Genomic DNA, 20,681 nt, shown 5'->3' with positions numbered 1-20,681 from the left:
TTTAATCTTGGTTGTTGATCTATTTTCCGATTCGATGGTGGAGACCATGCGTCACTAATTGTCATATTATTATTGAAATGGCCCAGAGTTCCTTCCCTTGTCATACATCAACGTCGATCATTAATCAGCCAATTGTTATCACTGTCGATATCGCAATCGCAAGTTGGCTCTGCCCGAGTCCTTATATCATGTGCCTGCCTTCCGCCGACGTGATATATCAAAGATCACTAATCGGGGGTTCTAAAGGCCCGACCTTAATCCCACCCTTTGGACTCCTCGGATTTCAATTTGCTTTATAAGGCTTTTAGGCCCATTTATAGGAAATGCCTCCTTTTTCAAAGGAACCAAGTCAAACTCTTTTCGTGATAACTTCATCATGTAGAATCGGATCGGAGTGCCGTTTGCACCATTGGAATTATGACGACGAGATCTACGCTTTGGTTCTAGTTTGAAGTCATTCTAAGCACTTTGATTTTTGAGCGTTCATAAGCCCTCTTTGTCTTGTGTGTCTCTCTGGAGCCACCTGGATCAATCCTCCCCACTGAGGAGCTTTTATTCTTCCAAAAACATGAATAAAAAAAAAACCTGTAACTCTCTCTTTACCATGCCTACATCACAAGCATCCTGAAAAGGTCTCGCTTCCATCTACTTCACCTTTGTTCTTCAGAGCCTTAAGCGATGAACCAACACCTGCTACTTCTACAACTTGTAGTACATTGTTTTGCAAATTACATGCTTAATTGAGATGACCAACTAAAGACCCAAACATCCCACACTTGCCATGAGTTTATAACACATACTCGGTGGTCAAGTTTACAACAAGATGGATGTAATACCCCAGCTATGACAACAAGGCCAACTTATCATTGTTTCTTCTAAAAATGATGGAAAACACATCATCACTGCAACCTATGATTTACATACATAAGGCCAGACACTATTGTTTTGACAAGATATGGAAAAATAACATCACTTTCATAGTTTTAACATGCAACTCAAAATACGACTCAAACATGACCAAACATCATTGTTGCTGACCAAGTGATGGAAAACACATCATCACTTTTACACTTTAAAATGCAACAAACGATTTACAAAAGAATGACCATGAAATGACAACATGTCTAGAAACCATTTTTCACTTATCAATGTGAATGTGTCACCTCCTTGAGGTGGCTTTGCTTGTCAAACAACTGCTCTTCCTGGTTCACGCATCGACGCTTTGTCTTTAAGGCACTGCTCTATATGGAGCCTCCAACAAGTGGCTCTCTAACGACCATTTCTATCGCAATGACTGCAGTAGGTTTTCTTCCTCCATATCTGCTTAACAGGTTTCTTTTCATGCTGTTGAGAGGGTCTTTCACGCCTCATGAGTGCTGCCATTCTTTTCCAACACTTAGAAAATTTATGGTTAGGTAAACCACAAAAGGTACATGTTTTTTGATGTCTTGATCTTCGTTCATTATTAACAACATGATCATAATCAAAATGAACATTCGAATATCAAAAGTGGTTATACCTTCCTTTGCTATCTCTCATGTCAGTATGGCAATGAGAGCTTGCCTCAGCTCTCTCCCTACAATGGGAACTGCCATGGGATGATGGGGAAGTGTTCCCATCATTCTCTTTCCTCAACAATTTCATCAATGTCTCGAACAAATTTGACACCTTCGAGCGCTCTCCTTCAGTGTATCTCGAGCCTGCAAATCGATGTTCGTGCAAAACCTCCAAAGGTTGAGTGATGCCTTGGTTATTAACACCAACTTCTTCTTTCTCCTCGTGCCTCATCCTTGTAAGGAGCCTCATGCATGTCCCTGTAATTGGGATCTTGAAATCGCCAATAGACATCATACTATGAGAAGATCAAACCGAAAGGAAATCAACATCTTTTACCTCCTCTTTTGGTTTGGAAAGAACTGATGAGGGTTTCTCATCATCCATTGTTGGTGGTTTGCTAGCTATCGTGGCACATTCCCTAACTTCTTTCATGACATACCCAAGTCTTGCCTAACGGGGTAATTCCTCTACTTTGATAGGATTGACAATGCCTTGGCCATTAATACCCAAGCATTTTCCTTCATACCCCATTCTCTTCAACAGTTTGGAGCCAATTCTTGTGTTATTATTTTCAAAAACAGCAAAATCATCATCAGGAAACATACATGAATACAGAGAACTACCTTTTACCTCACATGGGTCTCACTGCATCTTTTCCAAGGCCTCATCCTTTGCTTGTAGCTGTCATAGCAAACTTTGTTTTTCCTCTTTCTCTTCATGTAGGCACACCTTCAATTCATCATTTTCTGTCTGAAGATTTTGTTTGTTTTGCTTCAGTTCATCCATGGCCTCTTCTGTGGCTTGTAACTGAAGTTGCACTTGCTCCTTTTCCTCTATCTCTTTCTATAGAGTTTCATACACGATTTCCACTTTCTAGGAAATGTTGACCATGGTCTCATACATCACTCTTTCATTCTCTGTCATTGTTCACGCGACAATTTACATCAACGCAAAGACTGCTCCGATACCACTTGATCCAAGTCTGGGTGTGAAGAAGGACCCTTCCTAGAAATTTTACTTTCATGATGTGTTAAATTTCATTCTAAAAGAACATTAATGAATACATCGGCATGCGGAAAGGAAGAGGAACATGTCAATCACTAGCACATGAAAGCATAAGCCGTTGATAACGTAGTTTGTCCAAGAGGGACTACGTCTATGGGCCCCGGTGTCAAGATGGAGTAGGCCACTGCATTAAGTGATGTCAATAATGGTGATGTACACAATAGATGATGTCTCGATCATACAAGGAAAAATTCCCTCACGTAGGAGTGGCTTTGAGAGATATTCCACTACTGGAATTCTCAATCAAAAGACTCCTGTCAGTATGACACAAAAAAATGCATGATGAACATCCCACCAACATGGCATAAAAGGGATTTCAAAAACAGAACATGCATGAAGACAACAAGAGTATCCCAAGAACATAAAACAAGGGATGTCAAAAAATAACATGGTGAGTTATGATAGCAAGTACATCACATAGAAGATTCTGCATCAAATCAAGAAAGGAATCATGACAACATGTAATAAACAACATCCTGCATCAACATCAATCAAGGATCTGTGCAACATAATGCATTAAGAAGATGTACGTGAACACATAATATACCTCACAGCTAGGGCCATCTATAGAAGTGGATGTTCATATCCTTAGCAAAAACAATCCATCGTGAATAACGTTGTTCACATTATTGATGCGTAGGAAGGGCCTATTACCAATCTAGACTTTGGCTCCCCACGCATCGATAGTTTTCTGGCCTGTTACAATCAGGGGCATTTGAAACAAGCGCTATCAACGTAGTGAAGCTTGTTGAACCATCGATCTCATAGCATCAATCGTAAGAAGAAGACTGCTCTGGACTCTCTATAATGTTGCTCTCTGGCTATCTAGCTTTGTAGCGCTCTGGCTATGTTGCTGTAGTTCTGCAGCTCTGTCTGACCATCTGGTTCTTTGTCTCATCTTCTCACACTTCCTCAATCAAGCTCTGTGGCTCTGCGGCTCTTCCGCACACTGGATTTCAAGCGCTTTGGCTTTCAAGCTTCTCTAAGTAACTCCAGCATTGTCTAGCTATCTCTGGCCTTGTCTAGCCCTCTTGTTCTATGACTCTCTGTCGGGCGCAGCCTCCTACTTGGTTGTTTGTCATTCAGGCTCTCGCGCAGTCTAACCTTAGCTCTCAGCATTCATTGTGTTTTATAACATATTTTTGTGATAAGTCTGCTTCAAACGTGGAGTCTATTGGTTTAGAATAGAAGCTGTTTGAACGGAAGGTTCAGCTGGCGCAACAAAACCACAGAAATGGCCCTTTTTTGTTCAACATCAAAATACATAGAAACATTGAAAAATTCGAAAAACCGGACTTCAAATTTCATGAAATCAAGTCTAAATCCATCAGGTCTGGCCCTTTATCACTGTCGACATATTGTGCTGTCAATGGCCCTATATATTGGAGGATCGTCGATCATTGATACGCCGATTAGATCTGGACCGTTGATCTGTTCCTTGATCGTACGGTCCAGATTGCATCGCATGTCATTATTGCATCACCCCATTAGTATCTGGGATCACCGATATTCGAACCACCGATTTAATCTTGGTCGTTGATCTTTTTTTTGATTCGACGGCGGAGATCACACGTCACTGATAGGCATATCACAATTGCAATGGCCTAGAGTTCCTTCCCATGTCATATGCCAACACTGATCGCCAATCGGCCAATTGTTCTGATCGCCGATATCGCAATCACAAGTCAGCTCTACCTGGGTCTCGATATCGCGTGCCTTCCTTCCGGTGACCCAATATATCAGAGATCGCCAATCAGGGGTTCTAAAGGCCTGGCCTTAAGCCTACCCTTTGGACTCCTCTAATTGCGATTTGCCTTATAAGGCTTTTAGACCCATTTTTAGAGGAAATGCCTCCTTTTTCAAAGGAACCAAGGCAAACTCTTTTCGTGATAACTTCATCATCTAGACTCGGATCGAAGTGTCATTTTCACCATTGAAATCAAGATGACGAGATCTATGCTCTAGTCCTAGTTCGAAGTCATTTTGAGCACTTTGATTTTTGAGCATTCATAAGCCCTATTTGTCTTGTGTGTCTCTCTGGAGCCACCTGGATCACTCTAGAATAAAAGGATATAAATGCTACAATAAATATTTCAAAAGATTTTTGAATGCAATGATGTTATGATTGATGAAGCATCCATAGTTACCAAAAGGGAAGCACCAATAGATGATGAAGATATTCCTATAACAAGCCAAAAGGATGTAGGAGAGGGAATCAATGAAGCATAAGAAGAAGGAATTGATGGTGTAAAAGCATCAGAAAATACTCTATTGGGAATGGCCCAAATTCCAATTTTGGTCAAAGACTCTACATTTTGAGGAGTGGAGTGCGTGGTACCACGAAGCTATTTATCGTGCGGTGTTCTAGGGGCTTCGGGGTGGGTAGAAGCCCCTTAATGGGTAGCGGGATTTTATGTGATTGTCTTGTTGAGCCCATGGTATGTGGACTTTGGTTTTCTAGTGATGCAGTGTATATAAAGAGATGTACTGATTTGTTGAAGATCATGATATGATAGAGTCGATGAACACAAGTGATTGTATATTTTTTTTTAGTTTGTTTTTTGGGCCTTAAGCAAAGGCTCTGTCGCTGAGTGTGAGGATACCTTGGGAGGGTCTACACCTTAGTGCGTGACCACCTGCAGCTATGTGCGTAGGTCGAGAAGTTGAATGTATTGAAGAGATTCATCTTAATAAAGAAGAAGAAGTTTTTAGCAATATTTTGTATTCATATGTATTGTTATGTTTGATTTCTATCTATTATGTGAAGTAATGATTGCAAGTAGATGTTATGATAGCGTAGTTTGTATTGATTTATGATATGTTTATGTTAGATTGAATGTGACGAAGTAAGTAGTCAAGTTATACAGCACATAAGTGATATGTATGCTAGAAGAATAAGTAAAATATAGAAAAGTGAAGTAGAATCCACCTTGCATAGTCCCTTAAGGTTGTAGAAACCTAGTTCTGCAACTACCCATAGCCACCTCAAGTGAGACTGCAATCTTCTTACAGGTCATTGCTGAAAGGGCTGGTGTCTAAGGTTTTTATTGGTGTGAAGTCCAAGCCAAACGTTGGTCAAGCCCAACTGATCCAACAAATGGTTATGTTGTTGTGACCAGGATCTGTTTGAGGGACATGTGGATGTGGCATCCATAAAAGAAGGAAATACAAGATTGGGTAAATAAAAAAGAAAAATAATTTGCAGCTCATGAGAATAGAAATCTGTGGTTGACGACTAAACCCTAGTTGCAGAGATATCTTTTGACAGAATATCATGATATTTTCTTTATGTCATTTTATAATGAACTATATGAATGGGTATCAAGGTTGACCAAAAACAAGACTTATTTCAAAAACAATGAGCCTACCTCGTGGAGCCCTGAATTAATACAGTGACTTGAGGATACCAACAACCGCATCTCAAGAGTTGTTGATTTTTGGATTGACAGTACTCTGGGAGGATTCATCACCGAATTCACCATAGACATGACCGTATCTTAGAGTGAAACTAAGAGAATATTATTCAAGGGACCGCCAAGTAAGTATCTAAATTAATGAAATTTGTGGATTAAGATTCTTTTGTGTGAAAATGGCATGATACAAATGCAGTCCTATTAATGTTTGGACAAAGGGGGAATAATTTTAGACTAGGAACTGGGTCTACGTGAAGTGGAAAGTGATACAGGGTAGACAGTTAACCAAAGAACTTTATTGAGACTGATTATTGTCCCTTGTTAGGTGAATCCGATAGTGAAGAAGAAGCATGTAACCCACCAACCCCATGACATTCCCACTCCCAACTTGAAGGTGCGTCAAAGTTAGGGGCTAAGAATAATCAGGGCATCCCTGAGTTCCCCCATCCCTCTATTCCCCTTACCCCTCATCCTCCTCCCCCTAATCCCCTTACTCCCCCACCCCCTCCTGCTAACCCTCCGAGAAGAATGGTTGATGACATTAAGCTACCTATTTTAGAGGACTTGGATCAGAGGATCCAGAACAATTCTGGTTTGTAGCTGAAGAAATATGCAAAGCAAGATAGATTAATGATGAAGATGTAAAGAAGGCACAACTCATTATGACATTGCGATAAAGAGAACTGATATGGTACATGAAGTATTCGACTAATCAAGTTGCCTCGTTGGATGATATTAAGAAAGCACTGATATCAGAGGTTAAGAAGCTGAAGTTGGAGTCGTATTGCATTACTGAGCTGAAGGAAATCAAACAAATGCCTAATGAATTTTTTTGGGAGTTGGATCAACGATTCAAGGTGCTAATGGGACAAGTAAGCTTTAACATACCCCCAGAGCAGCATAAGGAGTGGTTTATAGTTGTGTTGCTACCACATATCAGATTACCCTTGACTCAACAAAATATATCAACCTAAGTCGAACCTCTGGAAATTTCAATGAAGCTGGAAGCTTTGCCGATAGGAGATACTCATGCAGGAATACAACAGATTCAGAGTCAGCTAGAAAATTTGACCTTGGAATTGCAAGATCTCAAGAGAGGTAAAGAAGTTAGACAAGAAGTGTGGTGTATAAAGCAGAAGGTCATTCTAAGGAACAATGCCCTGTGTTCAAAGATTAATTGGCTAGTGGAGCACCTAAACCATTAAATCTAGGATCAAGCTTATGGTGTGAGATATTTAGAACTAGCTTCCCTTATCGCTCTAAAGAATGATATTTGTTGCATAAATATGTGCAAACCCCAAGGCAGTTGTTTTGAAACTATTGTAAATCAATAAGACACAATGAGAAAAATTTTCGAAGTTATGACTTGATGATGGAGCGCAATGTTGATGCTTATAGAATGAAAGTTGAAGGATGTACACATGAGGATCAAGGACAACAGGTCAGTCAAGGATGTTTCCAAGGAAGAAGACGAGGATGAGGAGCTGGTCGAGGACATGGACAGATCCTCTACTATAACTACGGCCAAGCAGGTCATTTTGTAAGAGATTTTCATAATCCTACTACAACCTATAAGTATTGCAGATCTTTTGATCATGTGATAGAAGAACGTCTAGTCCTTATGACAAAGTTCCAAGAGAAAAGGAACTGGCAACCCACACAAAACCTACAAATTATGACCTTTGAACCAAGGGAAGATGAACTGCACATCAACATCGTAATAAGGAGTAGAGTTGAGACAGGAGATGAAAATGCAGAAGGTAAGAAGAAAATAGAAGATACGTGGGTAAGAAAGACCTCAGAAAAATCCTCTGGGTTCAGTGTTCAAAAGGAAAAAGAAATGTTCATGGAGGTGAGGCATAGCTTCATGGATGTTGGGGCTTCAACCTCTAGTGCACAACCAAAGTTAATGCCAAAGAAGGACTGTGAAAAAGTATCTACTCCGACATAAGAATTAGATCCAAGTATTTTAAATTCGTTCATACACACCTACATGAAGTTATTGAGGAATCAAAACGTTTTTGAAGGATTCCAAGAGTTGATAGACTCTTGCACTAATAAAGAAGTGCCACAGAGCAATCTGCATGCAGCAAATAATTTACATCGACATAAGAAGAGAAGGGGGAAGGAAATGAGACTAACTGCGAAGATCAATGAATATGATATGGATTAGCTAATCCTAGACTTAAGATCTTATGCCAACGTGTTACCCAATAAAACTTGGGAGTTAATGGGAATACCAAAGATGGAATGGTCATCGTTCCAGTTGAGGATGGCCAACCAACAGAATATCCTCCCTATGGGAAGGTTACCTGGCATTGTAGTAGATATTGAAGGAGTGTGTTCCATTGCAGACTTCGAGGTGATTGAAATTGTAGATGATAGTAACCCTTATCCGGCGTTTCTTGGATTGGATTGGGATTTTGATAATTTGGCGATAATAAATTTGAAGAAGAGACAAACGGTGTTTGGAAAAGACAATCTAAGGGTCATTGTTCCCTTAGACCCATCAAAAGGAGTGTGCTATACAATGCTTGTGTTGGATTGTGGGGGCCTATCCCAAGTTCAGCGTTAGCTAGCCAAACAAATCCCTACACTACTGGCCCTTTTGGCATTAGCTTGCAGAGCGCAGACTAAAGTCTCACCCAAAGCAGTATGGGGGGATGCTAGAACCAAGTTTTTGCACCCTTGAGATGGTTTTGATGTCAGGTTATCCTGGCTATACCTGCTAGCATGCAAGTTTCTTAACCCTCTATTCCACCCTTTAGTACCTTTGCGAAAGGATACAATTGGCTTTCGCGCAGCCCTAACCAAGGGTTGATATACTTTCGCACTGCTAGGGTAGTGAGTTGTGATATCGCCCAAACTACGCTAAGTATCTTACTTGTATTATTAACATATCTTAGTCTCACATAAATATATGTTCTTACTTGCGTTACTTAACCAACAAAATCACATATATTCGCGCAGCATATAAGCATTATAAGTGAAATTCATACCCAACATAACTAGATGCATAAACAGGAAATAAAGACATAGAAAGTGTAGAATACTTCTCTTTATTGATAATTCTAAACAATTACGGACTCGACCCACCCTACGCACTCAGCTACAGGGGTCTGTGCACTCAGTTGCAGACTTCTAGGCCTCTGCACACTCAGCTACAGAGCCTCTACCTATGCTACAACACAAGCTTAGACTTTACTTCCGAGCTATCTCTCATACATGTCAATGCCTTCTTCATTTCCCTAACTACTTAAAGATTAGCTCTATTTATACAATCCCATGGTCCGAAGACCATGGGTATATCTTTTACAGTCGACATTACATTTACAAAATAGGGGTGGACAACCCTATGACTCTTTAACATCTACGCCCTTTGTGACCAAAAAATGTGGAGTCTTTAAACTTGGATTTACAAAAATTGACCAAAATATGGGCTTTAAGGCCCAAAACTACCCTTGGGGGATCCCGCACCCAATAGGCCCCCAACACAAACAGCGTGACTCACCCTCAAGTCACTCTATAGGTGTAGAGATCTTAGTGTGAAGACCTCCCAGCTCCATTTGGATCACTGCAACTTCCGCAATGCACTGAGTGATCGCCTGTTGGACTTCTTCCACTCACTGCTCAGTGACTGCTACTGAACTGCTACCCTAAATCTTCTGCTGAGCTTCTTGCAATTGCACAAGATTTCCTTCAATGGAGGTTGTGATCCCATAAGCCTCGTCTATCCATGGTTGTAGGTGCGCTTTTAAGATCGCTTCTTTATACCGAGCAGCATCCACCTATTCCTTGAGCAACTTTGCCTCCTGCATCTGTGCGAACCTTTGTGTAAGGGAAACCATCTACGTGGTCCCTTTGACCTCGTCATATTTTTGTTGTAGCTCGCATACCTCTATCTCCAGGCGCTCTACATTCGGGTCCTCCTGCAGGGTGGTTAGGACCTTGAATGACTATTCAAAAAGCTGCATGTAGTCTGCCACTGCACTGTCAACCATTGCTATTGCTGTGTAACAGCAATGGTATATTGTTCCCTGACTTGTAGCGGAGTTGAAGGTTGAGCCCTCAACTGCAATTCCATGATTTGTAGGTTCAACTCCAACTGAACCTGGGCCATCTCTACTCAAGCATCATGCACCCCTGTGGCCAACTTGTCGACGTGTGCCTCTACTGGTTCTTCTGCTTGAATGTCCAACTCCGGGACCATTTGGCAGGCTTCTTCCACTGCCTGTATTATTTTCTTATTCTACTCCACTGCCTTGTTGCGTTGTAGGTCCAACTGCTCAATGTTGATGCACTGCTCACTCATCACCTACAGAGTGTGACACTCTTAGGCCCTGAGTTCTGAGGTGACTCCATCCTGTAAGAGGTAGAGCATCTCTTGAGGGAGTGCGGCCATATTCAATCCTACCCCTTTCAAGTTTCTAACCATGGGTCTGTCGGCCTCATTCTCTGTACTAAGTGCCCCATCTGGTAGCACTATCATGTTGGTCACCCTTTTGCGCAACATCTCCTCGGCAGCTGAAGTGCTGATCGCGAGGCTGGTGGACACCGTGCCAACATGTGGAGTGCAAACCTGCAACTCCTGCAGCTCTATCCGGAGAGGCCCCAATACCAACGATTGCTACTCTTCGAATTGTTGGAGGACCTGCATGGTGACATCCCTCATCGTTTCTCTGATATCATGTAAATCCCCCTCTGTGAGGGTGATTGGGTCCAAGGATGTCTTTGAATCCTTGGTTTTCTTCGCAACGTTGCATTCTCCTACTGGTGCAGACAATTGAGCTGGGTGGACATCATCTGCGGGTCTGTGCCACCTTGTTCTTTCAGCTCCTCTGTTTCTGCCTCAACCCCGGGCAAAGGTGGATTCTATCCTTTGTGTGCTTCTTATCCTGCCTTCTTCTATTCTGCCACTTTCACAGCATCATGCGCTGCCTGGGCCCTAGCCTCCGCTTCCTCCTTTCTACACTTCTTAGCTAGCTACACCATTCAGAGCTTTGGTTCCTCCTTCTTATGATGCATGACGGACTTGTCCATTTCCACCGTAGAGCCTGCTGGAGCACGCCACTCCGGTAGCCAAGACTCGAGGACTGTAAAGATCACATCATCAGTTGCCAGATATGGTAGGTTATGCCATGTCTTCATAGGGTCCTTTTGCACCCTGATAAAGACATGGTGGAAATCCGCTTTGAACTCCGCAAAGCTTCGCAAACTGGCGTATACCATGGGCAACAACCACGGCTTGCAATTGATCCCCATCCAGATACTCATCTCCATCAAGATCCAAAATATATTGCTTTCTTGTATTCGATGCATGTCCTTGGTCACCCACAGTGAAGCATACCTCACTGCCTCTGGAAGGTCTGGCACAACAGCTGCCTTTTAGTAGCTCCCATGCCACTAGTACGATCAACAATAGGAGCCATGTGTAGTGTAATGTCTTGCCTTGCTCTTGTGCCTCGCAACAATTCGCAAGGAACTCACTGCATAGATAATTCGCCCATTTGAACTAGACTCCTTCAGCGCATTGGGCCGCTAGTGCAGTCACAGGCACAGGCACATCATCCACACGGCACTTCCGCATCACTTTCCCTACTAGTGTTTGTGTTGCGACCTTGACTGTAGGGTTGGTAATGCTGGAGATCAAATATCCTCCCTTCTTCTTCTCCAACTTGAACTTCTTCTTCATCGCTTTCGTGAGGGCCAACTCGCCACCTTTTCCTTCTGATATAATGGTGGATCCTCCCCTCAATAATGTAGTCGTGTGATCCGATGAATCAAGTGGTCTGTGATGGGAATGGGCTCCTCTAGCCACAAATACCCATCATGCCCCAAGCAGAGCAGTTGCTTGATGACGAAGACATTCACTGGGGTGTGGTAGTAATGCAGCACCAGAGCAAGTTTAGCAACCCGGCTTTCTCTACACCCTTGAACCATGTGTGTGGCTCCAATTCAATCATTCCAGTCGTCACGTCAATCCGTCAGAGCATTAGCTACTCAATCACTAAATGCGGGAATTTCTCATGATCCGCGAGGTCCCAATATTCAAACTTTAGGACAGGAACCTGCCCTAAGTGTGGCCCCTAAAAAACAATATTTTCTAGGAGCAACAGAGTTTGCAGGGAGCTCTTGCTCTCGTCTATGTCCTTCGACACCTTGGATTTTCCCTTCCGCAAAGGAACATATTCTGGTAACCAGGTAATGGGGTCCGCACCCTGGGTTTCAACTTCCATTTCCACTTCATCCTCATCCACCGGGATTTCCTCATATTCTTCCTCGTCAGCCTCCAGATTAATGGCCTTCCCCTTTTCCTACAAGGTGATCTTGGTCCTCTATGGGTTTCTTGGTGAGATGCACATCAAGATCATAGGTTGCTTATCCTTCTTAGGTCTCAGTGTTCTGGGTGATTTAGGGACCTCAACTATCACTCTGGTGCTCTCTAGGGCTTCAAATACCATAATTTCCTGTGTGGCTTCCTCGGGCATTGACATCATTCTAGTTAAGAGGTCCTACGTCTCCATCAGAAATCTGTCAAACACTAAACTTACTCTCAAAGCCTCGAAATTTGAAAGTTCCATACACAGCTAATAGTGCAACAACTAAATTTTTAAAATTCCAAGTGTTTTTTACTGGATAGCCACTTGTAATTTATAGGGTTTTTTGAATTCAAATTTGACCATTCTCCCCACATTCGGCCCATTAATGCTAGATTGGTGGTAGATTTTCAAGAATCTAACCCATAAATTTTGCCTTAAATGCCTGCTGCCCACTCCATTTGGCCTCAAACCGACCATCAAATCATGAATAGTGACTTTAACGGTCACTTTCCAATGGACCTACATGCTAGTGCAGCTGTCTTCATGATGTCGCGTACCCTGTGACACTTTGTTGCTTCATGTAGTCCTGACATCATGCAACTCCCCAACTTGGGTAGTGTAGTTTATAGTCCCGTGCCTCCTTTCAGCTGTCTGGAGCACTAAAACTATGCTTCTGTCATCTAGTCAGATGGTTAGGCCACCTGTGTATGGCTTCAATCGATTTCCATTCACCTTTCCTGGGAAGGGTTCTCCATTTAACTTGACCAGCTGTACTGTGTCTCTGTCAGTAATCTCCTTAATAACATAAAGCCCTAACCAGTGCATCCTAAATTTTCTGGGGAATTTATCAAACTTACTATCATACAACAAAACCAGATCGTTTACCTTGAATGTACGCAGCTTGATGTGTCGATCATGCCACACTTTTTCACGCTACTTTTGGACCTGCTGGTGAAATCCACCCAAAAATATCTCCTCTTCAAGCTCGTCCAACTGCGCGAGCCTCTCTTCCAGGGCTCTGCAATCCGTCATACTTGTGAGTGCTGATATGCATAGACTAGGCATGATGTATTCCGTAAGCATCACTACTTCAACCCTGTATACTAAACTAAAGGGTGTCTGTCCTGTTAACTTCTTACACGTCATCCAATAAGCCCATAATACTACAGGTATGCGTAGGTCTCAATCACTTCGTTGAGAATTGCATATCTTAGTCAACGTGGTTTCGACCACTTTGTTGAATGCCTCCACTGTCTCATTAGCCAGTGGGTGATAAGGTGTGCTCTTCTGGTGATACACCTGAAATTCCTCCATTAGTGCGCTGATTGTCTCATTCAATAAGTGCATACCACAATCGTTCATCAAGATCTTTCAACATCCAAATCACGTCAGTACATGCTCGAATAGAAACTTCGTGGTAGTCACTCCTGTGCAATCCTTCACCATCTACGCTTTTTCCCAATGAGTCAAATACTCCATCGCAGTGAAAATGTACATCACGCTTGTCTTCCCTTGAGCCTGAATGGGTCCTACAAAATATATTGCCCACTTTTCAAAAGGTTGAGATGTCATTTGTTGATTCAAAGGTATTTAATCCCTCCGTGATGGCCTACTTGTTCTTTGATATACATCACATGCCTTGCAATATGCTTTTGAATCCTGATGAAGGGTTGGCTACCACAACCTTGCACATAGAATCTTCTGCATGGTTGCTCTCCCTACATAATGTCCTCCCGCAGTGCCCCCATGAGTGTCTGCGAGGATGCTGCTTCGTTCAAAATTAGGTACATACCTTCGCAGTATCTCATCAATCCCCATTTTGTATAGATTCCCAACAATGATAGAGAAATCTACCGCGTGCACCATTAATTCCTTTTTTTTGGAAAAAGTATCCTTTTGGTGCAGTTCCAGTTGTTAGAAAGTGTAGTATATCCTCAAAATGTCCATCCGTGATGCGCACAAAAAAGAGTTGCACATCAAGTAATCCTTCCTACAAATTAGTAGGTTCCTCCCCTGTTTCGATGCGCGAAAAATGGTCTGGTCCCATGTTCAATCATCTAAGCTTCACAACAACTTCAAAATCGTACTCTTGGAAAAATAAGAGCCATCTGCAAATTCGCCCCCCCAACACAAGCTTATTGACCAGGTACTTTAGCGCGGAGTGATATGTATACATCTTAAAGTGGCCTCCTAGTAAGTAGTGTCAGTACTTCTGGAGCACATACACCATAGCTAGCCCTTTGTGCTTAGTGGTGGAATAGTTCTTCTCTACTTTGGATAATCTGCGCCTTGAGAATGCAATAGGGTGGTCCAGGCCTTCTTCGCCATTCTGTGTTAGTACTGCCCCCAGCGCTATACATGACACGTCAACATGTACATGAAACTATTTCTTCCAATTCAGGAAGACTAGAATCGGCATAGTAACCATCTTTTCTTTCAATATATCCAATCTTTTCTTACAATCATCGTTCTAGTAGAACATGACATCCTTCTTCAACAATTTTTCCATCAGCGTGGTGATCTAGGCATAGCCTTTGATAAACTTTATTTAATATCGTGTATGTCCCAAAGTGGCACGCCACTGTTTCACACTCCTTGGCACTTCCAAGTTCAAAATCACTACGATCTTCGTGGGGTCTCCATTAGCCCTTGCCTGCAAACCACATGCCCCAATAGGTTCCCAAAAGGAATGCAAAACAGGCACTTCTTGAGGTTGAGCGTGATCTGGTGTTTTCGACAGGTATCCAGCATCAAGCACAAGCTCACTACATGGCGCTTAACCAGCCCAAATATAGTCCAGTCATCAAAATAGACCTCCAGGAACTTATGAATAAATTCCTTGAATGCCACAACAACCATGCGCGAAAGATAGCAGGCGCATTCTTCAATCCAAACAGCATTACAGTATATTGAAAGCAACCCCACTCAGTCTCGAAGGTTGTCTTGCTCCTATCCTCCAGCGTGATTTTGATTTGGTGGTGCCCAAAGAACCCATCAATGAAAGAATATGCTTCTTGACCACTGACATTGTCCAACACTTCATCCACGAACAGAGTTGGGAAAGGATCATGCACACAAGCATCATTCAGTTTTCTGAGATCCATGCATATCCTTATCTCATCCTTCTGCTTCTCCTCTTGCACCAACATTGGGCTTACCCAATCTGATTCTTCCACAGGCTCAATGATGCCTGCTACTAGCATTTTGTCTAGCTCTAAGCGGACTTTCTCCTTGTATTTCAGGTTTAGGTGGTAAGGCCTCTGCTTGATTAGCTTCACGTCGAGTTTTAATGTGTTCTTCATCACCCCTAGATCTCTAATTATTCCTTTCAAATCGGTAAAATTGGTTGGGAATAAGTCCTGATACTCGTGGAGTAATTCAACAACCTTATCTACTATCGCGTCATCCTAGTAGTCTCTAATTTTCGCGAATTTGGGTTTTGCCTCCATACCAATGTTCACCTATTTAGTTTTCACTGATGTGGTTCTATTAGGGTTCTCAATCTGTGGCCCTTGAACCTCGTGGCAGCCTTCTATTAGGGTTCTCAATCTTGGCGGGTCTTCGTCCTCCTCTTCAGCAGTTACATTATAACAGTCCAGTGTGTGACTTAGCTAAGTAGCCCATTCAATCTGAATCAGGTCTAAAGTATCCCGTGGTATCCTAAATATGGCCGCTTTCACCTCTTGTAGCACTTCATCAATACTGTCAAATCCATCCTCAAAACTGAATGTCATCATGAAGCCTTTGTGTAGGATATCCCATTCACCTATCCCATGGTGGAGCTCTGTTTCTATATACCAATTCATCGGGATAACATCCAGGCTATGACAGAATAGGTGCACCCACTCAGGTTGTGGATTTTCTCCATAAGCCTGCGTCCACTTGGCCAGATGCATGCGCGAATCATCCTATCCATCATACTTGTCTATCAGTCGCATCTTAGGTTTCCCAAATTGTGCTATCATCATCCTCCTACATTCATGCCATTCAATGAAGCTTCCTTTGTGCGTACCCCACCATCTTGCGGGTGTAGTGCGCAGTACCTAGTTTAAGGCCTAGAAGCATTACTTTTCTAGCACCTCCCTTTCAAATGCATCCAAAAAGGTATCTACCTCATTTAGACCATCATAAGTATGCAAATTTATTACCTCTGATGACACACAGCGCAGCAACTGAGTCATCATGTTGCAATTCAACATAGTTACTTCATGTAATCGATTCTTACAGCATTCTATTTCTTCATCAGAATCCGAAGTGTAGGAACTGTCGCGATCCCATGTAATCCATCCATCCACAGTGGGATTCACCTAGGCTTAGTCTTGCATTGTTATATTATAGATGTAGTTTATATCATCATCACTTTCATAGTCACAGACTGGTTTTGTATAGCATGATCCTTCAGCAGGGTCTAGGGGTATTATTACACGTAGTGATTTCTTCTCAAAGATCATCTTTTTCTTCTTCAGATTGATTACCCCATTCATATCAGTAGCCCAGTCAATTCCCAGGAGAACAGGGTAGGGATTTCTGTCATCAACGATCTCTATTAATTCAAAATCTACCAGCGCGCTTGCTCCCTCAATATCCAGGACACTCCCTGCAGCTGCCCCATGGGTATGATTTTCTGCTGATTCACCATCCTTAGCTGAATTGGAGACCATTGTAATGTAGGTCACCCCATTCTCTCCCAAGTCTACTTCGGTAGGACATTTGCATCTGACCCTAGGTCCAAAATGACCTGATCCATTTCATACTCTCCTATTTGCGCGGTCAGTCTCATCTCATGTCCTGTCCTTGTTTTATGCTTGCCAATCTTTCACACTACACATGGTTCGCCTGGCCTAGCTCTAGCACATCTATTGATGAGTTCTTGTAGCCCTTTTATAGCCTTACTGTCACGCAGTAACTTCATACAGGTTTCCAGGAAAGTTGTGAGCATAGAGGGGTCCATTTCAACCTTAGGCTTATCTTTGCTTCCTGAAGTGGAGGCCTCAGTGAAGCTCTCCTTAGCTTCCATGAAGGCTTCCCAAGTGTGCTCCAAATAAAACTCAACCCCTTTCGCTAGGGCCTTTCGAACCCATGCACTGTCTTCTGGTTATTTCCCCTTGTCATCTCCCATTGCGATTCCACTCCGGAGCACTATATTCACGTTTGGATCTTCCTCTCACAGCTCAGACCTCATCATCTGAAAGTTCTGAGTTAGGGTAGGTGGTAGCATCCCTTTGTCATGTATCCTAGCTATCAGCATAGGACAATCTTCTATTTCATGATCAAATAGCGTGCAATACTTGCATGATGGATGCATTGGATTAGACTTGCAATCACAGGCATAGTGTCCCGGTGCTCTGCAATTGTAGCCAATCAACTGCCTATGACCTCTACCAAGTCCTCCTCTGCCTCGGCCTCATCCACGCCCATAAAATCCTATCCACACCATCCCTGCATTCTGGTGAAGGGGCTGCATTTCTGCTTGAACCCTATAGGTGGGAGTTCTATCCATCACCAATTCATAGCTCCTACAAGTATGCTCATCATGTCCTACTGACCTACAAAAGTTGCAGAACAATTGTTGCAGTGTTTGCACATATGTTTGCAGCAAGTGACAGTTATCTATGGTATGTTTTCCAACTACCTAATAGATAGTGCACCATGAGGTAGGCACCATGCTAGGTTCTTCTTGAGCTTCTGGCCTTAAAGGCATCGGTCCTCCTCGTGCAGGGTAATTTGTAAAGACCGGGCAGTGGTATTTATCATGACCCTGACTCTTGCATTTCAAACACCATACCTCTTTGCGTACCTTTGGCCGAACCATCATATCCTGCTTCAAGATTTCCATCTCAAGGCACAGATTCTTTAGTTGCACATGGATCTGTTGAACTCCTAGATTAGGATCTTGCATCGGAGTCTCATGTAGTCTCATGGAAATCTCCAAGGCCTCTGCCTAAGTTGTTATCTTCTGCTGCAACAGCGCACTTCTTAAGTGTGGTAGTAGCGAAGCCACAAACCACTCGTGATGTTGCCCATCTGTCAAATTCATGTTGGCTTCGTGAATTTTACATTTCAGCCTCTGATCCAGCTCCCAAGGCATCTCGCCTAATTTCATCGCAATCTCTTTGAATCCCATAATTGAATGTGCTTCAGATTTAGGCCTACTAAATTCCCTATTTAGTGTTGCTTGGATGTCCACTACTCTAGCATTTGGGTTATTGTTGGAGTACTTAATATACTAGGTCAGTGCGCAATCCTGCAGAGTGCTAACCAGTGTCACTTTCTTTATATGGTCTTCTATAACACCTTAATCTTCCCATACATCCCTCACAACGAACCAGAATTGGTCCGAGTACTCATTTCGCAAGCCTTTGAACAAAAGAAACTTCATTGCATTTGCCATACTGAATCGCGGTGGAGGTGGAGGTGGTACAAGTGAAGTTGGAGGTGATGGTGGTGAAGCTGGTGGTGGTGTGGGCGGAGGTGGTATGGGAATCCTTGTTTTATCAACTCAATAGCACTTCACAGAAAGACCTTCATGATCCCTTCCTCATCCCCTCAAGGAGGTGAAATCAAGGGGATATGCTCTGGGCCCTTGCTTCCTTCATTTCTGTAAAATATTCCATATCATGTGGTCCCGAACATCAAGGTAGTTGCATAACCCGTTTTTCACACAACAACATCTCAATCCAAGTATTCAAATATTTTACGTACTTACCTCATGGTCATCTGAAAAAGAATCACTCTGCCTCGCTATAGTTGATTGAGGTGTCAACCTCGAATTCAGTCACAAATCCTCCTATGATGCATTCGAGCTAATGATCGACAGCGCAGGTGATCTTATCCTCTGATGCTTCCAACTTTTGCACTAGCTCTAGGATCCACATAATAGGATCGTCAAGTTTCCACCTTCCTTGGCTATCTACTAGTTTCGTGATCCACTCGTATAGCTCAGTAGGAAAGGATGCAAAAAATATTTCATGGATCTCGGTATACAGGTATTGGTCCAACAACTATTCTTTTGACAGTCACAGGTTTCTGTTTTCTTATGCCATGAACTCGTGAATCCTTCTATGCAACCAGCCTTCGATTTCTTTGTTAGTTGGAATCCAGTGATATGACATCACACATCCCTTATGCAGATTCCGGTCCCGGCAATGGAACCATTTATTGGCTTATGGGGACCTGACCCAGGTTCAATGTTAGTTTGCCAAAAAAATCCTTACACTACTAGCCCTTTCGGCATCAGCCCACGGAGCGCGGTCTGAAGTCTCACCCGAAGCAGTATGGGGGGATGCTAGAACCAAGTTTCTGCACACTTGGGACGGTTGTGATGTCGGGTTATCCCAGCTATACCTGCCAGCGCACAAGTTTCTTAGCCCTTTGTTCCACCCTTCTGTACCTTTGCGAAAGGATACAATTGACTTTCGTGCAGACCTAACTAGGGGCTGATATACTTTCGCTCTGCTAGGGAAGTGAGTTATGATATCACCCAAACTATGCTAAGTATCTTACTTGTCTTATTAACAAATCTTAGTTATCTTTGTGTAAACAAATGTTCTTACTTACGTTACATAACCAACAAAATCACATATATTCATGCATCATATAAGAATTATAAGTGAAATTCATACCCAACATAGCTAGATGCATAAACAAGAAATAAAGATGCAGAAAGTGTAGAATACTTCTCTTTATTGATAATTCTGAACAATTACAGACTCGACCCGCCCTGCGCATTCAACTATGAACTTCTAGGCCTCTGCACACTCAGCTGCAGAGCCTCTACTTACGCTACAACCCAAGTTTAGACTTCTACTTCTGAGCTATCTCTCATACATGTCGATGCCTTCTTAATTTCCCTAACTACTTAGAGCTTAGCTCTATTTATACAATCCCATGGTCCGCGGACCATGGGTAGATCTTTTACAGCTGACATTAAATTTCCAAAGTAAGGGCGGACAACCCTATGACTCATTAACATCTACGTGCTCCGCAACCACAAAATGCAGAGTATTTACACTTGGATTTACAAAATTTGACCAGAATATGGGCTGTAAGCCCCAAAACTACCCTTGGGGGATCCCCCACCCAACAACCTGTCTGGGATGAGTGTTGCAATGAAAATGTTGAAAACATTTATTGAATGACATCTAAGGAGGAATATTGGATTAATCCCACTACGGAAGGTAAAATAAGTTGGGAATAAGATAGTTCTTGTACTTCAGATTTCAAGGAAGAACTGGGAAATTGGCATAACAGGTTACATGAAGTATCTACCAGGCGATGTTCCAGAATCACAAAATCACTTCGCTTCATAACTTCAGAAGTATGTAAT

This window comes from Pinus tabuliformis, chromosome 6 (assembly GCF_031772625.1).
Source record: "Pinus tabuliformis cultivar Carrire ecotype Pingquan chromosome 6, CPIR1, whole genome shotgun sequence".
NCBI lineage: Eukaryota > Viridiplantae > Streptophyta > Pinopsida > Pinales > Pinaceae > Pinus > Pinus tabuliformis.
This window is presented reverse-complemented; position numbering follows the sequence as displayed.